Below are 12,934 nucleotides of genomic sequence, written 5' to 3' on the forward strand. Positions count from 1 at the left end.
CCTGCGACTGCCTACACCTCTACACCAGTGACACTATGTGAGTCAAGAGCAAAATTATACACTTAATTTAAGCTACATTATTGCATGATAAATATTTCTGATCAGTGATAGATGAGAAAATACATTAGCTATACCACCACTTATTTGCCCAGCCAGATCAATTAACCAAATGTACAGATGGATAATCAGTTCAACAAAATCACATTGACTTATCAGACAAGCCAGGGGCTTTTGGTTGGAAGCAGGACAAGGCGGTAAATTAGTTAATAGACCAATAAGAAAAAGTTCTAAACCTCTGCCAATAACAGCTAGTTTTCCATTTTGCCTTCCCCACGCAGACCCTGCCAGACAGTCCTAGCAATGTTCCTGCTTGAGAAATTGCTCTTTGCTAAGAAGCTTTTGACCATTTTAATTACACAATCACAGTAAGGTTAGTTATTACCTAGAAATGATTTAATATTGAGATACAAACAGTTGCATTGGACCTTTAAGCTACATAACATGCTAACAATATCAGACCTCAGGATAAGACCCAGATGCAGACAGTTCAAAGTAACATGTTTACTACAAAAACGGGGCAGGCAAACGACAGGTCAAGGGCAGGCAGAGGTCAGTAATCCAGAGCAGAGACCAAAAGGTACAGAACGACAGACAGGCTCAGGGCAGGCAGAGGTCAGTAATCCAGGGCAGTGTCAAAAGGTACAGAACAGCAGGCAGGCTCAGGGCAGTTAGAATGGTCAAAACCGGGAAAACTAGAGAGCAAAAACAGGTGTACGAGAAAACCGCTGGAATTCTTGACGAGACAAGACGAACTAGCATTAGACAAACAGAGAACACAGGTATAAATGCACAGGGGATCATGGGGAAAATGGGTTACACCTGGAGGAGGTGGAGACAAGCACATGACAGGTGAAACAGATCAGGGTGTGACAAGCAAAATGTTCTGACCACTAATATATGAGAAAACTTAAATAAAGATGATCATGAGCCCTCACCTCAGCTAACAGTTTACCAGCCTAATTGTAACCAAATATCCAAACAGAGATTCAGTGAAAAAAAAATCTGACATTGATTGATTTATCAAGCACTTGTCTCAAAGCACCAATCAAAACTGTGCTAAAATTATCGTCTAGTTCACCACACACAACTTACATTTGACATTTTAGTCATTTAGCGGACACTCTTATCTACTGTCTTAGATTTAGTATAATGGTTGGATATGACGTTTGGAGTTTTACTAGGCCTATAAGCAACAATTTGATACATGCCTTCAATTGCATTAGCCTACTTAATTCTAATATTTTCATCATTCAGTTGATCATAACTAAGGTGAGTTTTCCTTTCTCATCTCTTTCCAAAGACAAGGGCTGTTTTCTCTTCTCCTCACTCAGCTGTGTTTATTTTTGACATCATGTATGGTTACCAATGCCATGTAGGATATGGTTCTAACATTTCATTGCTCTCTGGGGTATGTGGGACGCTAGCGTCTCACCTGCGGGACACACTATTCAACAGCCAGTGAAATAGCAGGGCGGCAAATTCAAAACAACAAATCTCATAATTCAAATTTCTCAAACATACAACTATTATATCCCATTTTAAAGATACACTTCTCGTTAATCCCACCACATTGTCTGATTTCAAAAAGGCTTTACGGCGAAAGCATAACATTAGATTCTTAGGACAGCACCTAAACAAGAAAAACCACACAGCCATTTTCCAAGCAACGAGGGGCGTCACAAAAACCAGAAATGCAGCTAAAATTAATCGCTAACCTTTGATGATCTTCATCAGATGGCACTCAAAGGACTTCATGTTACACAATACATGTATGTTTTGCTCGATAAAGTTCATATTTATATCCAAAAACCCCATTTTACATTGGTGTGTAATGTTCAGAAATGTTTTGCCTCCCAAAACTTCTGCTGAAGGAGCACATCAATTTACAGAAATACTCATCATAAGCGTTGATAAAATATTCAACAGTTATTCAAAGAATTATAGATACACTTCTCCTTAATGCAACCGCTGTGTCAGATTTCAAAAAAGCTTTACGGCGAAAGCAAAGTTTGCAATAATCTGAGTACAGCGCTCAGATATCAAAACAAGCCATACAGATACCCACCATTTTGGAGTCAACAGAAATGACAAAAATTACATTATAAATATTCACTTACTTTTGATGATCTTCATTGGAATGCACTCCCAGGAATCCCAGTTCCAGAATAAATGTTTGTTTTGTTCGATAAAGTCTGTAATTTATGTCCAAATACCTCCTTTTAGTTTGTGCGTTTAGTCCACTACTCCAAAAGAAGGAAGTGCGCGCAAAATGTCACGACAAAAAGTCAAAAAAAGTTATATTTACGTTCGTAGAAACATGTCAAACGATGTATAGCATCAATCTTTAGGATGTTTTTATCATAAATCTTCAGTAATATTCCAACCGGACAATTCCAATGTCTTCAAAAAAGAAAAGGAACACAGCTAACTCTCATGTGAGCGCGCGCCACTGAGCTCATGTCATTTTCTCAGTCGTCTACTTCCAGGAGCTCTTATTCTCTCCCTATTCACAGTAGAAGCATGAAACAACATTCTAAAGACTGTTGACATCTAGTGGAAGCCTTAGGAAGTGCAAAATGAACCCTAAGTCACTGTATACTGTATAGGCAATCACTTGAAAAACTACAAACCTCAGATTTCCACACTTCCTGGTTGGATTTTTCTCAGATTTTTGCCTGCCATATGAGTTCTGTTATACTCACAGACATCATTCAAACAGTTTTAGAAACGTCAGAGTGTTTTCCATCCAAATCTATCCTACCTTCTGAGCCTGAGTAGCACGCAGCTTACTATGGGCACGCCTTTCATCCGGATGTCAAAATACTGCCCCCTACCCTAGAGAAGTTAAAACCCATTCTCCTAAAACTATTTAAAATAATAACAGTGGTCTAGAAATGTTCTAAGAACATGTTGTGGGTTGTCTATAAAAATAAATTTCCCAGAATGCATTAGATCACACACTGCATTATGAAAGAGAAAAATCTAATATCTCATGAGAATTTAAAAAAAAAACATATTTGAATCAGAGTAATATTTGTAATGGTATGTGTACACTATGCATTAAATAAGTGACAGATTATTTTGATAAAATATTTGTCAAATGAGTGAGACTCATATTTCATGTCTCTGAAGCTGAATTGCTTTGAATTAAGCTGCATTTCTTTGAATTAAATTCTACTTCCTTCAATTCAAATTCTGCTTCCTGTGGGGTGTGGCCAATTCAAATTCATGGGTTGAATTAAATTCAGAAATTCCAAATTGACCCCAACCATGCTCTTCATAACGCACATTGTTGAGGAAAAGTTTATAATTAAATGTCCTGACAGGTTAGATGGGTTTTATTGTAAGTTTTGCAATTTTCGTAATGCTTTTGCACAACTAAAATGTCGCCCTGAGTATTTAATTTATTTCATTTGTAGTTTCTATATGGTTTATTTGATACAAGTGCATTGATATATTGAATAGCCAATTATCATTTACCAATAACAATTTATGACCATCTGTAGCGTTGAAATCAAATCATGCCATACAGTATCTCTGCAAAGGGAAATTAAAGACCCTTTTCAGATGAAGTTGCCACCTCTATTTCAACGTAATTCTTGTCCTAGAGCGGAAATGCTCGATTAGGCTTCACCTCAGAAGAATGTAGTAGGCTCCTAATACATACTCATGAATTGGGGTTGAGAACATCATGGTGACTTCTACATTGAAAAAAAGTGCCACCATGTGGTCTTCTCCGAAAGAGCCACTGGTATAGATTATAGGTACAACTGTCCCAGCGCCCTGGTTAGAGGACATAAATGACCAGTAATTGACTGGGATACAACTCACACTTGGTTTGCATACACCAAACAGACACACGGCAAACAGGAAGAGGAGACTAGTAGTAGAGATTGATAATGAAAGTGGTTTATTGTCAGTGATGACCTAACATACATTTACATTTTACATTTTAGTCATTTAGCAGACACTCTTATCCAGAGCGACTTACAGTAGTGAATGCATACATTTGATTAAAAAAAATTCTCCGGGTGGAGGTTTGCCCGAAAATGAGTTGAGGTGGTGCAGAGTTCTTCTGACCTGTTGTCTCTCTGCCACCCTAAATTCAACAAAATTAACAGCCAGGAATGGTGTATGCTACTGCACCAGATAGGGCCTGTGATTGGCTGACCCCCGTCAGCTGGCTTGATAAGCAGAGTTGCCCCTAGCAACGGAATGTTCCAGGAGCAGATGTGTGAAAAGGTGGGGAGTAGAGTGGCTGGTAAATAATGGAGAGCCCATCACCCGGTTCCCTCAGGTCACTGCAGGCTAATAAAGTGTCTCAGAGTTGAGAGTTAGAGAGAGCTGAGAGAAAATCTCCAGGAGCACTGTAAGGGTTTTCTGCACACTTGGAGAAACAACAACAAATAGGGCACTGGCATTTGTCAATACAGCTAACCAGCATGCTAACCTTATCTAGCTAGCTAGCTATTTTGCTAACCTTATCTAGCTAGCTAATGTTATCTGTTGTCTTGTGCTGTCGTTTTGCTAGCTAGGGCCATCTACTTTAAGTGATACCTGTCTTCCCAGTTGCCTACTTGGTGTGTGAACTCCTGACTGCTCATAATTTGCAGATGATTGTTGACACATCAACCAGGAATAAGGGCCAAGACAATTTGTTACTGTTGTTTTTGGTATTTCTCCTCTCCTAGGCAATCAGCAATTAGTATCGGGAGGTGTACTTTTCACCTCTGTAAGACAAATATTAATAGTACTTCAGTCTCCCCTGTTTACTCAGCAGTAGCTGTGTCAGGTGCTGTCTCTGTGCAAAAGTAAGAAACAAAGACGGTTCTGCAGAGTTATTTGAGGAAGGAAAGAGAGGTAGGCTCCACAACACACTCTCACTTGAGTATCATACCTAGTTATTTTCAGATGATCTCAATTTGCTCCTTTGTAGCTTTGGCAATTATGTGTGTTTGTTCGCTCCTCTCCCTGTAGGCTTTACAGATGCTCCCCACCCCTTGGCTGCAACTGTTCTAATTTATTTTACCCTGCACACAACCCAGGTGGAATTCCTGGTCTCTGGCAGCGTTTGGAACTGCCGATCTGCGGTCATGAATGCAGAGTTCCTCTCAGCCTCAGCCTATGCTGCCCTTCAGTCCCTTGACTTTTTGGCCTTGACGGAGACATGGATCACCCCAGAGAACACTGCTACTCCAGCTGCTCTCGCTTCATCTGACTTCGTTTTCTCTCATAGTCTGAAAGCATCTGGCCGTCGTGGGGGTGGGTGGCACAGGGTGGAGATTGTCTCTTTTCTCCCTCTCTCACTTGCCCATCTCCTCATTTTAATTCCACGCTGTCACTGTCACTTGTCCACTCATGCTTAACATTGTTGACATCTATCGTCCACCAGGTGCCCTTAGAGAGTTCCTTAATGAGCTTGAAACCTTGATAAGCTAATTTCCTGATGAAGGCTCACCATTCTTCGTACTTGGCGACTTCAAACTCCCGACGTCTGCCTTTGATTAATTCCTTTCCAACTCTTTCTTTCCCCTCTTTGCTTCTTTTGACCTCACCCTTTCCCAGTCCCCTCCCACTCACAAGGCAGGCAATACGCTTCGCCTCATCTTTACTAGAGGCTATTTGTCTACTAATCTCAATGCAATCCTCCTCCAGGTCTCTGACCACTACTTTGCCTTTCTGCCTCCCTCTCCTCTAACCCTGGCCACTAAGCCCCTACCCAGATGGGCATGCACTGTCGCAATCTTCACTCTCTCTCTCTCCCATTACTCTCTCTTCTTCCATCATATCATCTCTCCCTTCAGCTAAATCCTTCTCCCTCCTGTCTCTTGATTCTGCCTTTTCGACCCTACTCTCCTCAGTTTCCGCATCCTATGACTCACTCTGTCTCGTTTCCTCCCAGCCAGCTCGGCCCTCCCCTCCCCTCCTGCTCCGTGGCTGAGTGAGTCATAGTGAGCTTACAAAACAGAGCTGCGGGCAGCTGAGAAGAATTGTGGAAAACTAAACGGATAGAAGACATGTCATCCTTTCACTCCCTCCTCTCTATTTTCTCTTCAATCAAATTTATTTCAATCAAATGTATTTATAAAGCCCTTTATACATCAGCCGATGTCACAAAGTGCTATACAGAAACCCAGCCTAAAACCCCAACAGCAAGCAATGCAGATGTAGAAGCACAGTGGCTAGGAAAAACTCCCTAGAAAAGCAGGAACCTGGGAAGAAACCTAGAGAGGAACCAGGCTCTGAGGGGTAGCCAGTCCTCTTCTGTCTGTGCCGGGTTGTGATTACAGTACATGGCCAAGATGTTCAAATGTTTATAGATGACCAGCAGGGTCAAATAAGAATAATCACAGCGGTTGTAGAGTATGCAACAGGTCAGCACCTCAGGAGTAAATGTCAGTTGGCTTTTCATAGCCAAGCATTCAGAGTTAGAGACAGCAGGTGCGGTAGAGAGACAGAAAGTCGAAAACAGAAGGTCCGGGACAAGGTAGCACGTCCGGTGAGCAGGTCAGGGTTCCATAGCCACAGGCTGAACAGTTGAAACTGGAGCAGCAGCACGACCAGGTGGACTGGGGACAGCAAGGAGTCATCAGGCCAGGTAGTCCTGAGACATGGTCCCAGGGCTCAGGTTCACAGAGAGCGAGAGAGAGAATACTTAAATTCACACAGGACACCAGATAAGACAAGAGGGAGGAGAAGATGGATTTTTTTTTCTCTTCCTCTGTATCTGCTGTTAAAGACACTTTCAATCACTCTAAATTTCTAACCTTAGGAAACTCTTTTCCACCACCTCCTCCCTCATTAATCCTCCCACCCTCCCTTTCTGCAGACAATTTTGTCAATCACTTTGAAGGTTGACGACATACGCTCCTCATTCAGTCAGCCTATTGAGTCCACTGGTCCCACTCACACAGAACTACCCTACGCCTTGACCTCTTCTCCCCTCTCTGCAGATGAAGTCCTGCGACTGGGGGGGTCCGGCTGCCTGACAACCTACCTGCTCGACCCCATCCCTTCCTCAGACCATCTCTGGAGATCTCCCATTCATCACTTCCCTCATCAACTCCCTTCTGACCACTAGCTGCGTCCCATCGTACTTCAAAATGTATTCGAAAAACACTTGTCCACTCAAAAAACTTTTATTCCCAAAACACTTGAGGGTGCTGTCTCTAAACAACTCTCTTACTATCTCTCCCTCTCTGAACGATCTTCTTAATCGCTTCAAGATGGTTCACTCAACCGAGACTGCTCTTCTATGCTCTTCCAAAGCTGAATCTCTCTCCTCTGTTTTCATCCTCCTAGATCTATCCATTGCCTTCGACACTGTGAACCGTAAGATCCTCCTCTCCACCCTCTCAGGGCTGGGTGTCTCAGGCTCTGCACACTTGGATTGCATCCTACCTGGCAGGCCGCTCCTACCATGTGACGTGGAGAGGATCTGTGTCTGCACCACGTACTCTCACTACGGATGTCCTCAGGGCTTGGTTTTAGGCCCTCTTCTCTTTGATATCCTCACATGGTCTCTCCTACCATTGCTATGCGGATGACACTCAACTACTAGTCTCCTTCCCCCTTCTGACACCCAGGTGGCAGCACGCATGCCTGGCAAATATCTCAGCTTGGATGTCGGCCACCACCTCAAGCTCAACCTCAAAAGAACGCCGCTGCCCTTCCTCCCGGGGAAGGCTTGCCCACTCCAAGACCTCTCCATCACAGTTGACAACTCCACGGTGTCCCCCTCCCAGAGTGCAAAGAACCTCAGTGTGACCTGCAAACATCAAAGCAGTGACTCACTCCTGCAGGTTCATGCTCTACAACATCCATAGAGTACGACTCTACCTCACACAGGAAGTGGCGCAGGTCCAAATCCAGGCACTTGTCACCTCCCGTCTGGAATACTGCAACTAGCTTTGGGCTGGGCTCCCCGCTTGTGCCATCAAACCCCTGCAATTTAACCAAAACACTGCAGCCCGCCTGGTGTTCAACCTTCCCAAGATCTCGTCACCCCGCTCTTCCACACACTCCACTGGCGTCCAGTCGAAGCTCGCATCCACTACAAGACCATGGTGCTTGCCAAACGGAGCTGCAAGAGGAATAGCCCCTCCCTACCTTCAGGCTATGCTCAAACGTTACACCCTAACCCGAGCACTCGTTATGCCACCTATTGTCTTTCCGTCCCCTAAGAGAGGGCAGCTCCTGCTCAGCCCTGTCCAATCTTTTCTCTGTCCTGGCACCCCAATTGTGGAACCATCTTCCCCTGAAGCTAGGACAGCAGAGTCCCTGCCCATCTCCCGAAAACATCTGAAACCCTACCCCCCACTTTTGTGAACTAACACTGGCACTAGATTCCCACCCCACCCCTTACTAGCTCTGACCTTGCTGATAGCTGCTTTATTGAGACAAATGTACTTACTAAGACTGATATGTGGTTGTCCCACCTAGGTAGCTTAAGATGAATGTACTAACTGTATGTCGCACTGGATGAGAGCGTCTGCTAAATGACTGAAATGTAAAATACTTGAATACTACATGTATTCAAAAGATTAGTCAGCTGGCTTGGCTATGGCTGGTTCTGGATTTGTCATAAGCATTTAGGGAAAACTTCACCAAAGATGGATATATACAGTATATTTCATATTTCTATAATCCAAGATTTCCTTGAAACAAGTATCAATCACAGATGGACTGGTTCATAATGAACTGTTCCACCATGACAGAGTTCCAGTGCATTGTTAAATTAAGCTGCAGGAATAAGGCGCTTTCAGAGCAGAGAATTAAAATAAGTAATTGTTCTGTTAAAATATTGTATTTAAGTTATCACATTTCTTTATTTAAAAAAAACAGCTGCTGCTGATAATACTGCCATCGTCGTCGAGGCAGAGGATATGTACACTGAACAAAAATATAAACGCAACACGTAAAGTGTTGGTCCCATGTTTCATGCGCTGAAATAAAAGATCCTAGAAATGTTCCATATGCACAAAAAGCTTATTTCTCTCAAATGTTGTGCACAAATTAGTTTACATTCCTGTTAGTGAGCATTACTCCTTTACCAAGATTATCCATCCTCCTGACAGGTGTGGCATATCAAGAAGCTGATTAAACAGCATGATCATTACACAGGTGCACCTTGTGCCAGGGACAATAAAAGGCTACTCTAAAATGTGCAGTTTTGTCACACAACACAATGCCACAGATGTCTCAAGTTTTGAGGGAGAGTGCAATTGGCATGCTGACTGCAGGAATGTCCACTAGAGCTGTTGCCAAAATAATTTAATGTTAATTTATCTACCATAAACTGCATCCAATGTTGTTTTAGAGAATTTGGCAGTACATCCAACCGGCCTCACAACCGAAAACCAGTCATGTAGGCGAGCAGTTTGCTGATGTCAAAGTTGTGAATAGAGTTCCCCATGGTGGCGATGGGATTTTGGTATGGGCAATCATATGCTACGGACAATGAACACCATCCATTTTATCAATGGCAATTTGAATGCTGCACAGAGATACAGTGACGAGACCCTGAGGCCCATTGTCATGCCATTCATCCACCGCCAACACATGTTTCAGCCTGATAATGCACAGCCCAAACATTACAGGTAGCCTTCCACAAGCTTCCCACCAGGGGCGGAAATCCCGGGGGGGCCGGGGGGGACACGACCCCCCCATCCTGGGAAAAATATGATTTGTCCCCCCCAATATATCACTGAAACATAACTATGTAATTTAAATAATATTAATAAAACGCAATGAAAGCAATTGTGCTGATTATAGACACTTAATAGCGCGTTTTTAAGTTTCAAAAGATTGCGACCCCCCCACCTTTGCCTCACAATGGTTTGATCCACTGCCAGTTCCTTAGTTGGCGAGGTAACAGAGGGGTCGTATCCACTGTCTGAAAGGCACTCAATGAACGTAACTGACGTGAGGTTAATCCAGTCAATCGCGCACACACACTAGCTGAATATGCAGAGCTAGCGCACAAATATTAACTATTAAGCTAGCTAGTACCTATTCCACTTATGTGGCCTCGTCAAAGATGGAATCTTTGCTATCGTCAATTTATTCCAAGATCAGCATGCAGATGATGTAAGTTAGTGCTTCAAAGTCCCTGTGATAAGGTTAGCGATAAACTGGAGTCCAAACTGAACAGAACTACACTCTCTCCTACCATTGTCTTAAATATATTTAATGGTCTCGTTGCAAAAGCTAAATTGTCGCAAGGGAAGTTTTATTTATTTATTTTATTTCACCTTTATTTAACCCGGATAGCAAAGATTATAGCAAACACCACTGAAACGGAATTGGTGCTCGCTAGCTTTGCAAATTCAGCTATTGTTGGAAGCCAGCCAATATGAAACAAACTATTAAAATTACAAAAGGTTGCAGCATATGTTGCGTAAATGGTAAACTCATACAGCTGTCAACTCTTGTCATTTTAATCCGTTTCACATTTGCTAGCTACCTTTTAGATCGAAGCCCAAATAGAATGCTAAAAGATAAGATGATAGAAGCCCATCTCCTACTGTAAATAACCTACACACTGTGTGTGTGTGTGTAGCCAGCCAGCCAGCCAGGTAGAAAAATGGCAGAAAAATAAAAGACGGACATCAGAGTATTTTTCAGTACACCAAAACGCAAAGTAAGAACCCTAGTAGCCTAATATCTCAAAGACTAGTTGATAAAATGTTCATAAGAAAGAAATGAAATTCTAATGGAAATGTTTCACAATGATGTCATTAGGCAGAGCAGGCAACAGATGGCACACAGACAGCAGAGTTGGGGACAGATATGCAGGGACAGACTGGCAGAGACAGGGAGTCTCAGGTAAGTTTGTTGAGTCTTTGTTTGGCAACATTATGAAAGGTTCTCCATTTTTTTAACTTGTAAAATAGGAACATAATTGGAAAATGCCATGGATACCCCCACTCTCAACTTAAACTGGTGACTGAACTAAGATTTGTTAAAGGCAATGGTATTGCTGTTGTGATTAGTTGTGTAGTTTTGGGTACCGGTAGTTAGGAGTACGGCAAACACCTTATTTCTTTGGTTCCTCAATATACATTTACCATATTACAATGTAGGCTATGTGTTACAGCACTACTTTTGGTGTCCCCCTCAGGAATTGCTCGAGAAAATTTCATGTAATTGTCCCCTCCAAAGTTGATATCAGATTTTCGCCCCTGCTTCCCACAATAAGTTGGGTGAATTTTGGCCCATTCCTCCTGACATAGCTGGTGTAACGGAGTCAGGTTTGTAGGCCTCCTTGCTCGCACACGCTTTTTCAGCTCTGCCCACAAATTTTCTATAGGATTGAGGTCAGGGCTTTGTGATGGCCACTCTAATACCTTGACTTTGTTGTCCTTGAGCCATTTTGCCACAACTTTGGAAGTGTGTTTGGGGTAATTGTCCATTTGGAAGACCCATTTGCGACCAAGCTTTAACTTCCTGACTGATGTCTTGAGATGTTGCTTCAATATATCCACATAATTTTCGTTCCTCATGATGCCATCTATTTTGTGAAGTGCACCAGTCCCTCCTGCAGCAAAGCACCCCCACAACATGATGCTGCCACCCTAGTGCTTCATGGTTGGGCTCTTCGGTTTGCAAGCCTCCCACTTTTTCCTTCAAACATAGCGATGGTCATTATGGCCAAACAGTTCTATTTTTGTTTCATCAGACCAGAGGACATTTCTCCAAAAAGTATGATCTTTGTCCCCATGTGCAGTTGCAAACCGTAGTCTCTAGGAGACAGAACGCGTCTCCTTCCTGAGTGGTATGACGGCTGTGTGGTCCCATGGTGTTTATACTTGCGTACTATTGTTTGTACAGATGATAGCGGTACCTTCAGGCATTTGGAAATTGCTCCCAAGGATGAACCAGACTTGTGGAGGTCTACAATTTTTTTCTGAGGTCTTGGCTGATTTCTTTTGATTTTCCCATGATGTCAAGCAAAGAGGCAGTGAGTTTGAAGGTAGGCCTTGAAATACATCCACAGGTACACCTCCAATTGACTCAAATGATGTCAATTAGCCTATCAGAAGCTTCTAAAGCCATGACATAATTTTCTGGAATTGGCCAAGCTGTTTAAAGGCACAGTCAACTTAGTGTATCTTCTGACCCACTGGAATTGTGATACAGTGAAATAATCTGTCTGTAAACAATTGTTGGAAATATTACTTGTGTCATGCACAAAGTAGATGTCCTAACTGATTTGCCAAAACTATAGTTTGTTAACTTGAAATTTGTGGAGTGGTTGAAAAGCGAGTTTTAATGACTCCATCCTAAGTGTATGTAAACTTCAACACTATCAAAGCTGCAGGCTAAAGTTAAATCGAGACTTGGTGTCCTCTATCATAATCGCTTCTCTTTCACCTGTTAGGGTTGCGTCAATTCGAATCTGGCATCAGAACAAAATAGTCAGCACAGAGTAACTTCTGATTCCTTTGTACTTTAATTAATGCAAATACTTGAATGGTAAATATAAACACCACACAGGGCAGACAGAGAACTGAGTGTCACATCCTTTGTTCTTCCTTAAATACTCTGAGAGATAGTTCCCGCTCACTGCGGGCCTGTCAGAGGGAGGATGAGCATGGTTTAAACTTACTCATCCTATCGTTGGCGTGCAGGCTGGTCCAAGCCTCTAGACGCATCTTTGTTGCCAAGCATAGTTGTCTTCTAGCTTATCTTCATGTGTGTACCCGAGAGTCAGACACCAAAGGACAGTGCCTGTTTTTATGCTACAGTTAGGACAGTTTCTGCTTTTGTGCTACAGCTATCTTCCATTCTACCAGCCCCTCCCGTACACCTGTCCTTGAGCGGCCCCACAACCAGGAATTGTGTGTGTGTGTCACGAGTCTACTCAGCCTAC

The sequence above is a fragment of the Salmo salar genome, chromosome ssa29 (genome assembly GCF_905237065.1).
Source record: "Salmo salar chromosome ssa29, Ssal_v3.1, whole genome shotgun sequence".
Lineage (NCBI taxonomy): Eukaryota > Metazoa > Chordata > Actinopteri > Salmoniformes > Salmonidae > Salmo > Salmo salar.